The sequence below is a fragment of the Corythoichthys intestinalis genome, chromosome 8 (assembly GCF_030265065.1).
Source record: "Corythoichthys intestinalis isolate RoL2023-P3 chromosome 8, ASM3026506v1, whole genome shotgun sequence".
Classification (NCBI taxonomy): domain Eukaryota; kingdom Metazoa; phylum Chordata; class Actinopteri; order Syngnathiformes; family Syngnathidae; genus Corythoichthys; species Corythoichthys intestinalis.
In genome coordinates this window covers 33,214,799-33,228,474 of record NC_080402.1, presented here as the reverse complement: position 1 = coordinate 33,228,474, position 13,676 = coordinate 33,214,799, and the positions used below count along the sequence as shown (strand labels likewise).

General features: G+C 43.0%; 1 protein-coding gene across 2 annotated transcripts in view; it reads right to left on the bottom strand.

Moving 5' to 3' along the window:
• Positions 1 to 6,283, bottom strand: part of usp53b (ubiquitin specific peptidase 53b) — a 68,003-nt gene extending 61,720 nt beyond the window's left edge. Inside the window, exon 1 of one of the 2 annotated variants that reach the window (XM_057843103.1) lies at positions 5,957 to 6,283. The gene's annotated coding sequence lies outside the window, so the exon portion shown is untranslated. The remainder of the gene's footprint in view (positions 1 to 5,956) is intronic. The other variant, XM_057843102.1, reaches the window with a different exon arrangement.
• Positions 6,284 to 13,676: the final 7,393 nt, after the last annotated feature.

Sequence of the window (13,676 nt, the reverse complement as noted above, 5' to 3'; positions counted from 1 at the left end):
TCTACTCCCGCCGCCTCACCCCTGCCGAGGCGAATTACGATGTGGGCAACAGGGAGCTGCTCGCTATAGTCCAGGCTTTGCAGGAATGGAGGCACTGGTTGGAGGGCACAGAGGTACCGTTCCAAATACTTACCGACCACAAGAACCTGCAATACCTTCGGGCCGCCAAGCGTCTCAACTCACGCCAGGCCCGTTGGGCATTACTCCTGACGCGATTCAACTACGTGATCACTTACCGTCCAGGTTCAAGAAACGGGAAGCCCGATGCACTTTCAAGGCTTCATGAGCCAGCGGGGGAGGAGCCTTCGGAGGAGCCTGTTGTTCCTGGAAACCTGATAGTCGGCGCGCTACGCTGGGAGGTCGAACGGCTTGTGGAAGAGGCCCTGCAAGGCGTTAAGGTGCCTGGAGGCTGTCCTGCTGGCAGGCTATTTGTTCCGGTTGCTCAGCGTGCAGCAGTGCTGAAGTGGAGTCACACTTCAAAGTTCGCCTGCCACCCGGGTGTGTCCCGCACATTCTTCCTACTTTCCCAAAAATTTTGGTGGCCAGGTATGAGAAAGGACGTCATGGACTATGTTTCTGCTTGCTCCGTCTGCGCTCGGGGCAAGGCAGTCCACCGTGCTCCAGCAGGACTCTTGCGTCCCTTGCCTGTTCCATCTCGCCCTTGGTCCCATGTTGCACTTGACTTCATCACTGGCCTTCCACGCTCCAGGGGTCATTCCGTCATCTTGACAGTGGTGGACAGATTCTCCAAGATGGTACACTTCGTCGCTCTCCCAAAGTTGCCTTCGGCTCTGGAAACCGCTGACTTGCTGGTAACGCACGTGTTTCGGACTCATGGCATCCCGTGTGACCTCGTCTCCGACAGGGGCCCCCAGTTTGTCTCCCGGGTTTGGGCAGCGTTCTGCAAAGCCTTGGGGGCCACGTCAAGTTTGTCTTCTGGTTACCACCCACAGTCCAACGGGCAGACTGAACGGGTCAACCAGGAGCTGGAGGCCGCCCTCCGTTGCGTCTGTCACCTGCACCCAGCTTCCTGGTCTTCACACCTCCCTTGGGTGGAGTACGCTCACAACACCCTCGTTTGCTCAGCCACCGGGAGGTCACCTTTCATGACCGCATATGGGTTCCAGCCGCCGCTATTCCCGTCTCAGGAGGCCGAGGTCGTTGTGCCATCTGTCCAGGTGCACCTGCGGAGAGCCCATAGGGTCTGGAGAGACACTAGGGCGGCACTTGTCCGCACGGCAGCCCGCAACCGTCTGATTGCTGATCGCCATAGGAGACCCGCTCCAGCTTATCGTCCGGGCCAGATGGTCTGGCTGTCGGCGCGGGATTTACGCCTTGCTGGGACTTCTAAGAAGCTAGGCCCTAGATTCGTGGGCCCTTTCGCGGTGGACTCTGTGGTGAACCCTGTCGCAGTCAGGCTGAAGCTTCCCAGCTCGATGAAGATTCACCCCGTTTTCCACGTCTCGCTGCTCAAGCCTGTCTCCACCTGTCCTCTGAACCCTCCGCCAGTGCCTCCTCCTGCTCCTCGCATAGTCGACGGTGGACCAGTGTACACGGTGCGTGTCATTCTCGATTCCAGGAAGAGGGGTAGGGGGGTGCAGTACCTGGTCGACTGGGAAGGTTATGGCCCTGAGGAACGTTCCTGGGTACCCCGCTCCTGGATTCTCGACCCGTCACTTCTGCGGGATTTCCACTCCCTCCATCCGTTGAAACCAGGTGGTCCGCCAGGGGGCGTCCGTTGAGGGGGGGGTTCTGTCATGTTTATGTGCCTTCTCAGTTCTTTTCTTTCCTTTCCAGCACATTATGCAGCTGGATGGGCGGGGCTGTGCTGCACACCTGTGGCACATTTGGAGCGCTCATTATTTAAGGACTCCTGTCACCGTCTGCGAGTGTCGGACTATTGCATTTGCTTGTTACCTGCTTTGCTTACCGCTGTGTGCTCATCGTCACCCTTGGTGCTTCCCGACATTCTTCGATCGTGTTCTGGTTTGATCTCATTTACCTTTGTGTTTTATTGGGATTTTGTAATTATAATTTTGTACTGTTATATTCACGCCATTTTGGCGTGCTCTCTCAGTTGTATTTTCTTACTCGCGTTTTCTAGCGTGCTCTCTCAGTTGTATTTTCTGACCCGCGTTTTCTAGCGTGCTCTCTGTTGTATTTTCTTACCCGCGTTACTTAGCGTGCTCTCTCAGTTGTATTTTCTTACTCGCGTTACTTTGGCGTGCTCCCTTTGTTCTCGTTTTTTGTAATAAATACTTCTAATTTCAAAGTCTGTGTTTGGATCCATATTGTAACATAACAAATAGGAGGAATTTACGAAGCACTAATGCATTAACATGACGTGTATACGGACAACATGGCGCGGGGGCGTGGCTGTGACGTCACGTGAGTAGGGTCTATACATTTATTTTGAACACTGCAAAAACTAAAAATCCTATCAGAACCTACAGTTTAAACTAACTTAAAACTTAACTAGAACTTAAAAATGGCTTGACACAAATTCAATTGAAACACGTAGGAAACACACCTAACGTTTAAGTGATGTGTGATATCAAGCGTAATGGCATTTTTAGGTAAGAAATGATAGATGAAATGTCTTGTTTTGTCATGTATATTTATAATTGCTCTTTACCTAAAAAAAAAAAAGTTTTATCTTTAACTCGATTAATCGATAGGATTTTCAGTCGATTACTCGATTACTAAAATATTCGATAGCTGCAGCCCTAATGGAGTGTCCAAATTTTTTCACATGACTATACTTATCAATATTTTTTAACATACAAATGAAACCACTAATGTAAATTTAACCCTTTATGGCGCACTTATTTAACTCATTGGCTGCAATTGACGGCGGCAATCAAATTTGTTTTTCTTGCCTCTCCCAGTCAAAATTGATTGGACATCTGGTGCCGTCAATAGTACTGAAACCGGAACATTCACAGCCAATCCTCCTACTTTAAAAGTATTGGACATCTATCGTTGTCAATGGGAGGCAAACAGTTAATTAAATGAAATTGACAAAAAAATTATAAAATATTACAATAAATAAACATTAGAGTGGTATTGGGGGGCATAACGAATCTATTTCTGTCTTAATGAATAATGAGTATTCTATTTTTCATTCTATTTACAGTATTCATATAAAAAATATATATATAATAATTAGAGATGTCGGGATGCCGATCGATCAGGTCCGATCACGTCATTTTCAAAGTATCGGAATCGGCAAAAAAATATCGGCCATGCCTTTTTTATATATATAAATTTTTTAATTAACTCGTTTTCTAATTGTATTTAACGTTACAAACATGATTTGTTACACTCATCCAGAGTCTTTAGTTTAGGCTTAAGGTAGGGTTATCAAATTTATCCCAATAACGGCAGTAATTAATTTTTTAAAAAATGTATCACGTTAAAATATTTAACGCAATTAATGCATGCGCTGCACGACCTACCGAAGCATTTTCGCGCTCAATCTGTAATGGCGCCGTCTTATCTATATAGAGAGATAAAAGGCAGCGTAAAATGAGTAGAGTGAATTTTAGCAGCCTTTGGAACCTTTTTTTAATTGGCTAAAGCCTTACAATCCCTCTCCCTATGATTAGAAATATCATGGGAAGCAATTGATCTTTTTCTTAACACCTTATGTTATTTCCCAACGCAGAGAAGATATATCAATTGGTAGCACTACGCACAGTCATGGTTCCACCTCCCATCATGCATTTGGGCATGGCTACAGTATCATTTACTAAAAGCTCAACAAATACACTAGATGGCAATATTTAGTCACAATATACAAAGTCACAAGTCTTTCTATCCGTGGATCCCTCTCACAGACAGAATGTTAATATTGTAAATGCCATCTTGAGGATTTATTGTCACAATAAATAAATACAGTACTTATGTACTATATGTTGAATGTATATATTCGTCCGAGTTTTATTCATTTTTTTCTTAATGCATTGCCAAAATGTATATGATCGGGAAAAATTATCGGGAATGATTGGAATTGAATCGGGAGCAAAAAAAAAGCAATCGGATCGGGAAATATCGGGATCGGCAGATACTCAAACTAAAACGATCAGGATCGGATCGGGAGCAAAAAACATGATCGGAACAACCCTAATAATAATATATGATTAAAGATAAAAATGTTATAGTTAAGACCTGGCGTCCACCTATGCGGACATCACAATTGGGTCATCTAGGCCAGTGTTTTTCAACCTGCGTGCCGCGGCACACTTGTGTGCCGTGAGAGATCGTCAGGTGTGACGCGAGAAGTTATCCAATATCGCATTGGTTTTTTTTTTGTTTTTTTTTTTGTTTTTTTTTAACGTCGTCAGGCGGAATTGCGGTAGGAAACAAGAAGTAGGTAGAAGGGTGCGGTCGTGCGGAAATTAGCAAGGTATTGCTCGTGTCGCGTTCAAGAACTGCTCAGATTTCTAGCCATCAGCCACCTTGCTGTCCGCGACAATGTGGACCCCAGCACGTCTACTGTACATTATTTGATTGGAGTCGTCAAGTGTCAATATACACAAAAGTGTCCTTTCCATTTGATCCATATGTGGGACCGTCAATCCTCCCCCTGTGTTTTATTCCGACACATTGTTGAGGACAGCAAGGTAGCTGATGGCCAGAAATCCGAGCAGTTCTTGAACGTGACACGAGCGGTTGCATTTGCCCTCATGTCAAAACAAGCCGATGGACTATTTTGTTCGCCTCTGTGAAAACACAGAGAAACTTTTTTGAGAAAAACTACAAAGGTAAATGAGAAAGCCCTCAAAGCCAGTTACCTTGTTGCTGAACTTGTTGCTAAATCCAAAAAGTCCCATACTGTGGCAGAGTCAACACTACTGCCCAAGACATGGACTCATCTCATTCATCTACTGACTCAAAATGACTCTGTAAAGCCCTCTGAGACAAACCTGTTGTGATATAGGGCTATACAAATAAAATTGAATTGAACTGAACTACTTGCCTGCAAAGCCATTGTCAGCGAGATGCTTGCCCCTGATGCGATGAAAGACTAAAGTGACCCTGTCTGACAATTTTGAACTTTTCAAGCCTAACTGCTATAAAAAAAAATTTTTTAATTAAACAGAGAGACTAAAAGCTGTTGACGAAGATTCCTGCCAGGATATCGGCTTTGTGTTCATCTATACAGGCTCGTTTCACACTGAGTAAGTATAAATATTGTGAAATTATTTTATGATTAAATATGCTGTACAGAAAGTCATCTTGGAACATTTTTGGTTTTTGGTGTGCCGCGAGATTTTTTCCAATGTAAAAACGTGCCGTGACACAGAAAAGGTTGAAAAACACTGATCTAGACCACACTTGTATATCAAATGTTAATATTGTGGTCTATACGTGACCCAAAATGTGATGTCCACATAAGAGGGGGCCAGGTTTTACATTCAAACCTATTTAAAAAACTAAAATTGAACAGTAAAATAAAATATAGCTCAGATTTCAAAATGTAAACTAGGGTACAATCTAAAAACTAACAAAACAAGCGACATTTTAACTTTGTCATGCAAATTGATGCCATAATTAACATGCTAGTTCCACTCATTGGTGTCCCTACGCGTCTATTAAATGAATAATCACGATGTTCATTATGTACGTCCATAATTACAGTCACCCTTGGGCGTCAGTGCCCCCCCCCCCCCCCCCCCCACATGTTTTTGCACCATGCACTCTGTGACACCATGTGATTCCGTTAAGGGAAATGAAAAGGGGGGTACACAAGAGTGACATAACAACCTTTGCTTTGCTTTGCTTTCTCCGTGCCGCATTTACAGTGAAAAATAAAATGCGCAACGACCGTTTTTGTGTTAAACACAAGCTGCTGCCTTGCAGCCGCATGGCAAAACAAAACAAACGGAGGTGAAAACATGCTGCAACTTGCATGACAGCTCCTCGCTGCCAAATAAGAGGCGTGTTGACTTACCTTTCAAACAAAGCGGTAATGCAGGACTCCAAAAATGGATACCGGTGCAAAAATCCAATGGTTTATTTTTCTTTTTTGCGCCAAATCCTGCGAATCCAACACGGGGCTAGGAGTATGAGGGGCGCCTACTGCAGATACGTGCGGCGCTATCTGTCATAGTGCACCATTGGCAATCCCTCCGACACGCAGGGCTGCAGCCTCAACCCTCTGCTTGGTGCCCGGGACACTTTAATTTCGCTCAAAATGACCCCCTCCCATCCCTTTTCTTCCCCCCCCTCTGTGTGTGAGTGATAAACGAGGCCAGTGATGGTTTGTGGCCAGTGTCCGACGCGGATTAGTGATGTTTGGAGACTTGGGAGGTCAAACTCCGCCCCTAGTGTAGCCTCAAGTGCACTGCCGCTATGTGTGCACTCCTCGCAAGCCCCCCTGCATGGCAAACTGACTCTTGTGTGCAGGAGGAGGAGGAAGGTCAGACTTGCAACTTGTCATGATGATGATGAGAGAAGACATCACATGACTGCGCCCGTTTCATAATCATGCAGCAGTGTTGGGACGAAGCCCTCTCCACATGCTTGTGCTTTGTGAAGGCTCAAACGCCAGGTAACGTGATGCTATATTTAGAATATTGCAAGTCAAATAGCACGTGTGACTCTTTTTTTTTTTGTGCCTCCATTAACTCATTGGCTGCCAGTGACAGAGATCAAATTGTAATCTAAGGGTGTCCAAGCTTTTTTTTTTTTTTTCCAAAGGGCCACTTTCAGGAAAATTGAAGGATGCAAGGGCCAACTTGATATTCTTCTACTTTCATTTGTTATAAAGAGGATAAATATTGGGTTTTTAAAACTTTATTATGAAGTGTTAACTCATTGGTTGGTATTTACGCCAATAAGAATCCAATCCAATCTTGCCTGGGAGGCGTGGCAGCGATCTTTCTTTCCTTCTTTCTTTTTTTATTTTTATTTTTATTATTATTATTTTTTTTTTAAACCTGTCCTGTTCAGCTGCTTGACACATAGAATGTAAATCTGAGTGTCTGCTTGGTCTGAACTAGAGCTGAAACGAATACTAGAGCAACTCGCATAACTCGAGTTTAAAAACTGGTCCGAGTAATTTTATTCACCTCGAGTAATCGTTTGATTTTGACAGCTCTAAGCATCACGTTTTGATCCCGGACTACTTTTAATGCAGGACAACGCGCTGATGTCACGTGCGTAGAGGAAGAAGCAAAAAAAAAAATTAAAATAAAAAAAAACTTACTGCAGCTGACAGCCGCTACACACGACACCGACGTTGCTAAAAACTAGCCCGCATGATGCTACGGTGGTAGCAGGTAGTGTCTGATGCGTCTCATAGAGATCACATGTATGTTGAACTAGATGCGAAATGACAGCGTCAGCGGCGTTAGTAAACAGCCGCCATCTTAAAGCAGTAGACTTTTAAGCGCTAATAGACCGCAATCACCAACGTCACACAATCACGTGATCGCTGTATTGTGCCGCCATATTGTCCGTCATTGTGTGTCGTATTGTCAATGATCGTAGTTTGTAAAGGTGGATTCACTTGCAAATTATGGAAGCCCAGGTGCTTTCAGACGCTGTAAACTCATTGGATGAGTTGCATAAAAGCCGTTATTTGGAAAGGCTTCGGTCGATCCTGTCGCCAGATCCATATTTGATGCCCAAACCGATGTTTCCTCCCGTCCGGTCCCGTCCCGTGCGTCAGAGCTCGTCCTGAGACCACAAAATTTCCAATCATACTCCAGTTTATGTCACCATGAGGAGTCGGGTACCCAAAATCGGCTCCGGCCCAAATATAAACCGACATTTGGTCAGCTGAGCGTCACCGTTGTCACGATTGTAAAATGAGACTTGATCGACATCGGGCGGTGTGTGCCGAAAAATAGCTGCCCTGCGTGAAATGTCCCCCCTGACAGGAGCGCTTATTTATAACGCTTTTTGACGTGAAAACATCAAATATTTTCATGGACGCATTACAGTAATGGATTTACGACTGTAACATCGGTTTTAAATAATTAAATTACACAAAATATTAGCACTGTATTTTAGTAACATCGTTGACTGGGCCACATAACCATCTTTGAACAGAAATGTATTTGTCTACAGGTTTTCACAACCATATCCCAATGACAATCACACAGGTATGACATTTATTAGTTCAAGCAGAGTAAAATAATACATATTCACGGTACAAGAAAGTCGTTTCCGTGTGGGCGCTCCCGTCAGGGGGGACATTTCACGCAGGGCGGCTATTTTTCGACACAACACGACGAGCTTCGTAGTCTCCGTCTGATGATGTCTGCGATCGTGTTGGCATCATATTGATGTTTTCGCCGCTGTCTAACGGCTGTCGACACAAACGCATCATGGACCAAGATAAACAAACCGTGCTGCTTTCGAGATTTGCCCTTTCAAAAATGGGCACACAGCAACTACTAAAATGACCGTATATATTCTCTGTTACTGCAACCAACCGCCACACATCCCTTCACCATTTTGATTAATCAGTGTTAACGATTGTATGGAAGGTTTTTGGGTTCGTTTACTAGGCGGGGATTCCTTAGACAAGCAGAAAAACATGTAGTAATAGGAGGAATGTATGTAGCGGTAATATGTAAACACGATGAGCTGACGGACAATATGGCGGCACCAGTCAGGGGGGCGGAGTTGTGACGTCACGTGATTGGGGTCTATAAGCATCCAATCCATCTTGCCACGGTGGCGTGGCAGCGATCTTTCTTTCTTTCCTTCTTTCTTTTTTTTTTTTCTTTTTTGTTTTAAACCTTTCCTGTTCAGCTGCTTGACACATATAATGTAAATCTGAGTGTCTGATTGGTCTGAACTAGAGCTGAAACGAATACTGGAGCAACCCGCGTAACTCGAGTTTAAAAACTGATCCGAGTAATTTTATTCACCTCGAGTAATCGTTTAATTTTGACAGCTCTAAGTATCACATTTTGATCTCGGACTACTTTTAATGCAGGACAACGCGCTGATGTCACGTGCGTAGAGGAAGAAGCAATAATTTTTTTAATTTTATTTTTTTAACTTACTGTAGCCGACAGCCGCTACACACGACACCGACGTTGCTAAAAACTAGCCCGTATGATGCTACGGTGGTAGCAGGTAGCGTCTGATGCGTCTCATAGAGATCACATGTATGTTGAACTATATGCGAAATGACAGAATCAGCGACGTTAGTAAACAGCTGCTATCTTAAAGCAGTAGACTTCTAAGCGCTAATAAATAAATTTAACATTACTGTCACTCGCTCACGTAACGTTAGCCCTACGGAAGGCGAGGTTCCTATTAATTATGACCACTGTCGATGCGTGGCTAATTTGTCTTACATACATTTGTGAAAACATAGCGCTATCAAGTGATGAAGGGTTAAATTTAAACTTAATAGTGCTAACTGTCAACTTTAGCTCAGTAGTCATTGCTGGATAAAACACCAAGTAGCACTGGTCCCTAATGTGCTCCAATACAGCAGGTATCATACATTTATTTTGAACACTGCAAAAACTCAAAATCCTATCAGGACTTACAGTTTAGACTAACTTAAAACTTAACTAGAACTTAAAAATAGCTTGACACAAATAGAAATTCAATTGAAACACTTGGGAAAAACGCCTAACTTTTAAGTGATGTGTGTTATCACGCTTAATGGCATTTTTAGGTAAGAAATATATATATACTGTATACACTATATATAATTATATGATTATATATATTATATAATATATATATATATTTAATAAGATCTAAAAGTTTTTTTGAGTGAAAGCAGTGAATTCGTCTTTTTTTATTCTAGTTACATCTAAGATGCAATGGCTGTTTTCAACAATGTACATCGAAAATAAAGACATTCATTGACTGAAAATGGTTAAATATTAGATGAAATGTCTTGTTTTCTCATGTATATTTATAATTACTCTTCACCTAAAAATATGTTTTATCCGATTACTCGATTAATCCATAGAATTTTCAGTCGATTACTCGATTACTAAAATATTCGATAGCTGCAGCCCTAGTCTGAACAGCATGAATGTATCGCATGAGAGTATGACATACTCCTATTATGATCATTCAACATGCCTCTTTTATTAGTAGAAAGCAGGGAACAGGAAGGGGTAATGGGGGGACAGAAAAAAAGAAGGAGAGAGACAGAAGAACATACCTGTCAAGTTGTACGGTTGCGGCGTAATTTGTACAAGTGAGCAGTGATTTTTAAATGTGTACGGCGTAAGTTCAAAATCTGTACGTTTTTCGTGCATTACGTTTTTTTTTTTTCTCCGTTCGGATTTTGATTTTTTTGCGTTACTACGTTGGTTGAATGTCGCGAGAAAAGTCAGAGAAGCGGAGAGAGAAGAGTGTTTGCTGTGACGCTGTAGCAAACGCAATGCTAGGCTAGGTGGCTACAATATTTCCTGACTGTAGCCGACAGCCTACAACCTACGCCTAGATATCACATGTATATAGAACTACATCCGAAATGACAGACTCGGCACCATTAGTAAACAGCCGCCATTTTAAAGCAGTGGACTTCTCAGAAAGGCTCTGTTGTAGTGAACCTTCCTAGCAAATCTAAGTAACGTTTTATCTAAAATACTCCTAAATCGGCAAAATATTGACTTGAATATCTTTAAATGATGAAACAAGTTTTAAAACTTTCACATGTCGAAAGTAGACAGAAGGGAACTAATGTAAAAACGGGAGCAATTTTAACAACATTAACAGTTAATTCACAACATTAAATGACTTTCAAAGATAGCAAAGGTTACTATGTTTTTTTTGTTTTTTGTTTTTGTTTTGTTTTTAAATGAAAAAAAACATGAAAGGAAACACCAGTTACTTTGCCAAGTAACTAATTACTCTTACATTCAGGTAACCGAGTTACTAACTCAATTTTTGGAGAAGTAATTTGTAACTGTAATTAATTTTTAAAAGTAAGATTAACAACACTGGTCATAAAGAAGAAGTCTGCAGAATGAAAAATGACAAAAGCGTAGATTTTATTCTGCCAATTTGTTGCCGAACACAATTTGCCTGCAACTATTGCTGATCACTTTTCAGTATTAGCAAAAGAAAGGTTCCCTGACTCAAAGATTGCATCGATAAGTTAATTTAATCAATTGACCTTTTTAAATTATAATTGGACACACTAACAAACTACCTTCAAGTCAAACTGAATTGCGAGCTGAAGTGCCATGAAGTGCAGCCATCAAGACATGATAGAAATTGCCAAAAGTGCTACATACTATTATAACAAACGTCACTGTTAAATTTTAGTAATCATGCTGTAGCTGAAGATATTGATTGTTCTTTGATTGCATCAGGTTATTTGTTACAATATTACCAATAAATTCATATTATTTTTCAAAATTGAGTTTTATTTTTGTTTCATATTGCACGCTATATACAACAATGTAAGATTAGTCACAAATTTGTCAGGGCATAGGTCACTATTTGTAAGATTGCAAACGGCCTCGGGTTGACAGGTATGGAAGAAGTACAAACAACAACAATAAATACATTGAACGCCTACACTAATTATGAATATGTTGGTGCTATCAATAGTCAGTTGTATTTCCAACTGACACCATGGCCTGATGACCAAGGAAAAAAGAGGAGGAGGGGAGTCAGAAAGATAAGTGATTGGGAGGAGTGGCGTGTACACAAATCGGCCCTGTGAGGTGTAGAACCCAGTATTTGTGTGAATTCCTTGTGAGTGTGAGTATGCTGGCATCCTATTCTATGCTATCTGATCGCTAATCCTGACAACGAGTTTTTCTACTTGAGTGTGTCTAATTTCACTTAGTCATGCGTGAATCCCATCAGACATGTGATAGTTCTGCAGACGAGTGGAAATGCCGGCAGGAGCCGCCCCAGGGCCGCAGCCCTTCCCTAGCCAATCGGGGGAAGGGGGCGAGCCAGCCCAGCCCATCCCTCCTCCAGCAGCCCAGCAAAGGGGTCGCTGTCATCGCCCCGGGATCCAGGGTGGTCCCCCAGGCTATACACGCCCCTATCAACCGGCCTTCAGGGATGGGATGAGGGGACTTACCACCACCCCCCACTTCCACCACCGTCCCCACCCGCCCAATGAGCAACCGCTGCAGCCCCCCAACCGGCACAGCGCACCGAGCCCAGGGCAGGGCAGGATCCCCACCCGGAGCAGGCAATACCTAGCCGACCCACCGGCACGCAACCAGCGACCCGCACCGGAGCTGGCAGCGATCATTCGGTCGTCCAAACGCTGCTCAATGGCAGCCTTGACTGTCAATGGCAGCCATGAGGTAAAGAAAAATATATAATTTGTTCTCCCTCTGGCCAAAACACATCCTCCCTGCAATAGATTTATCACGAGTTGATATCCAATCCATTGGAAGTGGGAGAGTGAAAGCGAATGATCGTTGGTTTGTTCCCTGTCACTTCAAATGGATTGGATGTTTGGCACCGTCAATGGCAGAAAATGAGTTAAGCCATGTCTGACCAAGCCATGATATCATTTTACCTTCGAGTATGCAGTATTTTAATGTTAAAAGTATTTTTTAAAAGATTTTTCAAAAAACGAATCAGTACAGTATCAGCACTGGCCCTTACCCAAGGGCGTAGGTTTGCATAGGGACAGTAGGGACCAGGAGTCGCGTTAACCGAATATTTTCCGTCGTTGACCGGTTTTTTAAAACGGTGACGGAAAAAACTGAAGTCCGTCCGTCATTTTGACAGGTTGCAATTCACACCCCAGACCACAGGGTGGCGAGTGAGCATATTAATTAGCTATTGTCTCTCTTAATGCATGACGTCGTTGGCTATTCTGTCAGAATATTGTAGCGTCACCGGGGTCGAGAGATGCCGGGGTCTGGCGGCGGCACCGTGATTGACACATCAACGCGAGGTTCTTATTGGTGCACCCGGTGTGCCAGCGCGTCATCCAATTGGTGGACTAGATTGCCGCCTGTGTATCGACCCCAATCACATGACGTCACAACTCCACCCCCCTGACTGGAGCCACCATATTGTGTGTCAGCTTGTCGTGTTTACACATTACCGCTACGTACATGCCTCCTATTACGGCGTGTTTTTCTGCTCGTTAACATTAATAATCAAAATGGTGAAGGCGTGTGTGGCGGTTGGTTGCAGTAACAGAGAAGACAGACGGAGAGACTTGAAGTTCTACCGTATTCTGAGAGACCCGAAGAGGAGAACGAGATGGACTGCCGTAATTCGACAAGAAATCTGGGCACCAAACGATCACCACAGACTATGTAGTAGTCATTTTATATCTGGTAAGATGCATTTAATATATATTTAGAAGATTTTGGGCTGACAACCACAATTAAGATCATTGTGTGACGTTGGTTATTGGGGTCTATATAGTTGCCTCTTTTTTTGGGGGGCGGAGTTGTTGTTTTGTTGGTGTTGTTGGCGGTAAGCAGAGTAAAAAGAGGGAGAAAAATACCTTCCGTGTCTAATTGTTCGCCGCCAAGCAAGCGTTACAATATTAATTAAAAATGAATGAAAACTAAATACTATTGAATATGTCATCATTATCATTTTGAAAATTTAAGTGACGGGTAAAAATAGATTATGACAGAATTTTATGACCCTGTCAGTCAAAATGACAGACAACGAAAATGTCTAGCGCAACCTCTGGTAGGGACATAACACGACCAACTTTTCAGGATGCTTAAATTGTCCCC